General features: G+C 37.3%; 3 non-coding genes across 3 annotated transcripts; all 3 read left to right on the top strand.

Moving 5' to 3' along the window:
* Positions 1 to 413: 413 nt before the first annotated feature.
* Trnam-cau (transfer RNA methionine (anticodon CAU)) lies at positions 414 to 501 on the top strand. The gene is given in 2 exon segments: positions 414 to 450; positions 466 to 501. It is a non-coding gene; the product is annotated as a tRNA-Met (tRNA).
* A 2,643-nt stretch (positions 502 to 3,144) lies between these two features.
* Trnam-cau (transfer RNA methionine (anticodon CAU)) lies at positions 3,145 to 3,239 on the top strand. The gene is made up of 2 exons: positions 3,145 to 3,181; positions 3,204 to 3,239. It is a non-coding gene; the product is annotated as a tRNA-Met (tRNA).
* Positions 3,240 to 4,748: 1,509 nt separating this feature from the next.
* Trnam-cau (transfer RNA methionine (anticodon CAU)) lies at positions 4,749 to 4,843 on the top strand. Its single transcript has 2 exons — positions 4,749 to 4,785; positions 4,808 to 4,843. It is a non-coding gene; the product is annotated as a tRNA-Met (tRNA).
* The last annotated feature ends 2,074 nt before the right edge of the window (positions 4,844 to 6,917 follow it).

The raw sequence follows: 6,917 nt of genomic DNA, 5'->3' as shown, positions 1-6,917 counted from the left end.
CTCTACCCTAACCTCTCCATTTTCTCTCACACCCCCCCCCCCCACACACACACACACAGATAAACCCACAATTCCTTTTCTCTTTATTTGTTCAATAATATAGTTCATTAACAAGGCTTGAATATAGCATAGCCAACCTTTAAAAGACGATTATTGACAAACAAAATCGACAAACAAAATCGACCCAAATAGTATTATTTCATACACAAATAATTGATAAGGCTAATTTATTTTTAAATGTAGGTCCTTTATTGTTCAGTAATTACTCGGTATGTAGGGCCTACTAAAATAAAAATCTATCTTATAGGCCTAATGAAGCGTCATAAATTTTTCGATTATTTTTATCAGACAGTAAAATCAAAGGAGCAATTGATCACCCCTCGCCGTGAGATTGACATTTATGTCGAATGTGGGCCTCGGTAGCGCAGTAGGTAGCGCGTCAGTCTCATAATCGTAACGCGAGCTATCTGAAGGTCGTGAGTTCGATCCTCACTCGGGGCAACTTTTTTGTTTCTTTTTTTTTTTGGTTGGTATTTTCTTCCCTTCAGAGTCATAGTGCTTCATATGCCGAGGACGTAATAACAGAGAAGTATTGTCATGTAAATTCTTAAAGTATCTCATGATTCATGTAAAGTTCGCGTGATTTTGTTGTTAAAAACGTAATGAATACTTTGAGGCTGAGTGTTTTTGCTGTGATATTTTTTTGGGCCACTAGTTATCTAGAACAAAAAAAAATTATTTGCCCACTAGATTTCTGGACAAAAATGTTCTTGCTAACATTTGTACTGGGCCACGAGTTTTATTGACCACACGTTTTCAGGGCCAAAATCATTTTGGGTAACAAAAGTGAGTACAAAGGTAGTAGTAGCCGTACATGTCATGTGGTTGTTGTGGGGAAAGCGGTGTGGATGTGAGGGAGCAAAATTTTCCAATCATGACGTCATCCTAATTTTTTTTTTTTTTTTTGTAATTTGTTGTAAATCAGGTTTTATATTTAAATGGTGTTTTTAATAGAAAATTTTACTTTTTGAAATGTTGAGAGGATTTCGTTTTTTAAAAATCTGCAACTGGAAAAAGAAATGAAATCATTTAAAATACGTTAAAAATATGAGTGAAGACACGGAGAGAATGTTAAACAGACAAAAATTACATTCTCTATAGGGGTACATGGAATCAATAACATGGGGGAATTTGAAGAAGTGGGGGCGGGAAGTGCACTGAGAGGATTTGGGATAATCCCTAACATGGATCGTTAATCTGTTTTTGTTATTCGTTTCGCCGAGAGCGATATGGATATGGTTAGGTTGACCTCTATGTTAAGGCTAACCAGGATATTGGGGATAAGATGATTTAATCTGTTGTAACCGATCTTGTATGGGATACAGCGGTCACAAGCTTAATATAACAAGGGAAATGCACGATAAGACAATATAAAATCTTATACAATTTTAATATATAATTTGTAGTATTAGACCCTTGTAAATGATAAAGTGTCGCTAAGGTAACAATATCCAATAAACTAGGATACATTGACGCAATAACTTCACATACCCGTGATTAAGATATCTTGGTCTAATTTTTTTTTAAATTACCGTTGTGGTATTATGCACGTATGGGAAGGCGTTGCCTAGCGGTAGATTGCTAACCCGAAAGTCTTGAGATCGAATCCGTGTTCAAATCAGTAGAAAGAACTGAGTCCACGCAACTGTGATGGGTACCTAACTCACGTTAGGGAAAGAGAGGGCGGCTGGGCATAGTGCTGACCACACTATTCCTTCATATTCCGAGGTCACAGAAATAGATGAACTCTACTTCACTAGCCCCATAGACCGTCAGGTTAGAAAAGGGAACTTTATTATGCACAGATTCGCCTGCTTCTATTTACCCTTTTTTTTTTGTTAAATATTTCCCAATTTGTACCTTATAATGTTTAGTTTACTTTATATTTTTTAACATATACCATTGATAACATTTTTAATATCTGTCACATTTTTAGTGGTTAATTATTATAATTAAGACTAGGTTATTGGTTATTTATGTTAGGTTTTGGATCACATACCATTCTCAATATATACTATGTTTTTGTTTGCTAAAATGTGAGTTTTTGTTAACTTTGGTTAGGTTAGATTTTGGATCATGTACCTAAGTTTCAATAAATGTCATATTTTTAATTTTATTTTAATGAGTTTAGGTTATTGGTTATTTAGGTTAGCCTTTGGTTCATGTGCAAACAAGAACAGTGACTTTTTTTAAAGACGGGACGTAAAACCGGAAGTTGGAATTTGTCCCGGACGATGGACATTTTGCGATAGTTTCCCCTTGCTGGTCGATAGGATCTTGATAACAAGGGGAGACAACCGCTAACACAGCCACGAGTTACGGGGAATTGTTGTCTGACGCGTCTGGTCACGTGTGATGGGGACGTAGACTGTTGTTTAACTGATAACCTCGGCCTGGCCAGGGGAAGTAATCAACACCACTATCTCGAACATTGGTAGAGTTAATCATCCTAGTAGTAGATCTAGTTACTTGATGACTTTTTTTCTTTGTTTACTTTTGCTTTAAAAAAAAGTGCTATTATTTTGGGTTTTTTAGTTTCATTTTTATTGAGGAATGGTTAGGAGAGGGGGGGGGGGTATATCTTTTTTCTTTAAACTGAATTTAAAAAAAAAAACTTGAAGAATTGGTCACTCATACGTTATGGTTTATCAAACTTACCCAACGTTATCAAAATCACACGATATGAAATTACCACACTAGTCAACCCCTTTAAACCCCATGTCTTTCTAATGCAACTATATTTTATATCTTCTGATAAGTTCTAATCCTAATTCTTACTCACCATTCCACCCCACGTATTCAACCTGGGTGTAAAATATTAAATCTTTAAACTTAAATCTTAAGCTCACGGTTGCTGAATGGAAAAATCCCGAGTTCGAACCCCCGGGCAGATGAGGCTCGACTGTGTTGGTAGAAACACCTTCAATTACTATAATTAAGAACGAAGACTTAAACTTAAAACGCTGTAATGCTTTCATTTTAACTCCACCGTTTAATATGCAAAACAACTGCTGAAACAGGACAAAGAAGAGCCAATACTCCTTTTCAGTCGAATAATCTTATCGTAGTCCCTCTCATTCGCAGGCCTCGGTAGCGCAGTAGGTAGCGCGTCAGTCTCATAATCAGTAACTAAACGTCGAGCGATCTGAAGGTCGTGAGTTCGATCCTCACCCGGGGCATTGTATTTTGTTTCTTTTTTTTTCCTAAATTTTTTTATGCTTTTAGACTACCTTTTTGTAATCAAAGAAGTTTAATGTGTAATTTTTAAAGGAAATACTAATGGGTATTTTTTAGACAAGATGAAAATTCACCAATTACTGTTACCTCGGCATGTGAAGAGATAGTGTGGTCAGTATTATGCCCAGCCACTTTTTTCGCTTAAAAAAATAGAGCTATTTTGTATTTTATTTTAAACTTTAAATATAAATAAAAAGCGGTTTGTGTTTAATTTTTGTTTGTTACTTTCCCCTATACGAAGCATAGAGGAGGTATTGTGATCGTGCAAAAAAATCGAAATCGAGATTCTCACAAATCTCGACGTTTTACACATACGTGAGTCGGAAAAACTTAATTTTGCGATCTTTGTCCGTATCCCTCTGGTTGGTTTTGTGTGTGTGTGTGTGTGTGTGTGTGTGTGCGCGTGCGTGCGTGCGTGCGTGCGTGCGTGTGTGTGTGTGTGTGTGTTTGTGTGTGTGTGTGTGTGTGTGTGTGTGTGTGTGTGTGTGTGTGTGTGTGTGTGTGTGTGTGTGTGTGTGTGTGTGTGTGTGTGTGTGTGTGTGTGTGTGTGTGTGTGTGTGTGTGTGTGTGTGTGTGTGTGTGTGTGTGTGTGTGTGTGTGTGTGTGTGTGTGTGTGTGTGTGTGTGTGTGTGTGTGTGTGTGTGTGTGTGTGTGTGTGTGTGTGTGTGTGTGTGTGTGTGTGTGTGTGTGTGTGTGTGTGTGTGTGTGTGTGTGTGTGTGTGTGTGTGTGTGTGTGTGTGTGTGTGTGTGTGTGTGTGTGTGTGTGTGTGTGTGTGTGTGTGTGTGTGTGTGTGTGTGTGTGTGTGTGTGTGTGTGTGTGTGTGTGTGTGTGTGTGTGTGTGTGTGTGTGTGTGTGTGTGTGTGTGTGTGTGTGTGTGTGTGTGTGTGTGTGTGTGTGTGTGTGTGTGTGTGTGTGTAACACGATAACTTGAGTACCGTTACAGCTAGGTTTATGAATAACTTGAGTACCGTTACAGCTAGGTTTATGAAATTTTCATATTTAAGCAGTATATCAAATTTGTAGTTCTGTTTAAACTTTTCAGTGATTTCCTGTGGAACTTATTCTACTTTTGGTTTTTCGAAAACTTGAATATTGTTTCAGATAGATAAACGAAATTTCAAAAACTAAGTAAAAGAACTCATTATTTTGAGTAATTTCCGTTGTCCGGAAGTAGTACTTTACGCTATTTCCTGTTTCTAAAAAAATGTAAAAGAAATGTATAAAGTGCTAATATTTCGAATAATTATATACTCATTATTTTCTGTTCAATTGTTGCGCAATCCTTTTTTCTACGACATTCTAATCTATTTTTTAAAAGTTTTGAGTATGTAAAAACTGATTAAAATCATGTCTAGATTTATATCCCGAGTTGCCATCCACGTACTCTTATATGGGAATGTTCGAGATCACTCCCGTTTTATGTAAGCATTTAAATCATGTTGATTCGCAGGCCTCGGTAGCGCAGTAGGTAGCGCGTCAGTCTCATAATCAGAAACATAACGGCGAGCGATCTGAAGGTCGTGAGTTCGATCCTCACCCGGGGCATTATATTTTTTTCATAAATTATTTCTTGATTTTAGACAAACATTTTAGTAGTGGTAGAACAAAAATGTTATCAATTTTAAAATCTTTAAAGAAATACTTTAGGGTTTATTTAGAGACAATGTAATAATACTGAAGTTCACTTTGAATCTGGAAATCTATGGGGCAAGTGAAGTGAAATTTCACCTGTTTTTTTTACCTCGGCAAAGAGTAGTCAGCAATATGCTCATCCGGCTTATTAGTTTATATTTTAAAAAAGCTATTTTCTTTTTTATTTAAAATTTTAAATATAAAAAGAAAGCTGTTTGTTTTGTTGTTGTTTTTTTTTCTTGCATAAAACGACTTTATCAATCAACCTTAACTCTCTATACCATTACTGATCAGTTTTTTGTAGTTGATGTGGTGATCAGTAAACGATGCGACAAAGAGTGAAATGGACCAAACACAACTACGTTCACGCTTTACATTTCATTTGTTTTGTTTTTTCATATTAGGCCTATTATTCACAAACATTGAGCCGTGAAAAGCTATGCCTGAGGATAATTTAACGGCATAGTTCTATAATTCCCATTGTCATTTCTGGAATTTTCTCACGATTCCGTACTCCCCCCCCCCCCCCCCTCCCCACCACTTCATCATCCCATCATTACCGACACACCCTTCAAACAAGAATGTTGCAGGCATCTTCAACTCAAAACGGTGGGTTGTGCCACTTGGGCATGGTGGGGGAGGTGGTGGGGGTAGGGGGGTTGTACAGCCGGGGACACGTGTTTAATAATCCCAACCCCCAACCCCCCTAGAAAAAACAGCAGACGATGAGACCGAGTGTTGACGTAATCGTGGGTGGCATGGAGAGTATTGTTGGGAACGCGAGTTAAGAAAACAGTTGTCTTCCCCTTGTATTGGCGGCATATGGACACGAGTTGTGCACCTTGATGAAGAGACTTTTTTTAAAATCTTCTGAAGCTATTATGCGGGGGCGACATTCAAATATTTGGAACGTTTGCTTTAGCATCTGCTTTAAGAATATGGTATTGTCAGGGGTAAGGATAAGTTTAGGCTTAGCTTAGGGACATATTTAGAAATATAAGACTAAGGATATGGTTTAGATTTAATATTAGGTGTTGAGGTTGACGGTTAGTCTCAAAGTAATGGTTAAAAAGGCGTAGCCAAAATGTAAAACATGTAATTACTTCCTTTAAAAAAACAACTGCACACAGTGACATATCAATCTGTAATAAAAACACAATAGGTTTCAGACAGAGTTTCTTCCAAGCATCTCTTCGGGAAAGAAAAGTCTACCGCCCCCCCCCACCCCCCCCCCCCCCTCCCCCAACCCGAACAAAATGGAATTTATAAAGAAAAAATATACTCTATCAATGTCTGCCCCCCCCCCCAACCCCCCCCCCCCCCCCAGTCCCCTGGGTTAGGCTTTAGATTCATTTATAGACTGAAGTGAGAGTATACGCGAGGGTTATTTTTGTTTAATCATCACCTTATCTTGTTTTAAATATGAAATTCTTTGTTGTTTACCAACTTTAGGCTTACTTAAAAAGTTGCTTCGTACAAAAATAGACAGCGCACAAAAATCAAAGCATTTGTTGTTAATATAAGTGATCTTTTTTTCTAACGCAATTTTCTTGACCAATGATTTAAAATAGATAACAATATTTTCATTGTAATTTGGTCAAAATAAATGAATAAAAACAAAACATGAGCTATTATGTATTTCTTGAAGTGTTCTTTCGTAACATTTCGTCATGTTTTACATCAGTGCATTCCAAGTTGACTCTGAGCTATTCTCAGCACCATAGACGCACCAAAACGCACCTGACGTGAACACCCGATGTCTTCGGTGCGCGTTTGTTTTTTCTTGACTCTCCTGTTTCGTCAACAATAGCGCGTCTTGCAGCACCGATTTTAACCATTGCCGACAGTCAAAATAGCCGCTTTGACGCTTTTAAAATCATCCACGTGAAAAGGAAAAGCTGTTTTTTTTTTGTTTTGTTTTTTTTGTGTTTTTTTTTAAGTTTGACTAAATGATTATTTTTTTTTATTTTAGATCGCAAAACATTAT

Source organism: Physella acuta, unplaced genomic scaffold, assembly GCF_028476545.2.
Source record: "Physella acuta isolate Inbredline_101_S28 unplaced genomic scaffold, ASM2847654v3 ptg001732l, whole genome shotgun sequence".
NCBI lineage: Eukaryota > Metazoa > Mollusca > Gastropoda > Physidae > Physella > Physella acuta.
Note: the sequence above shows the minus strand (reverse complement) of the source record. Positions and strands in the feature narration are given on the sequence as shown.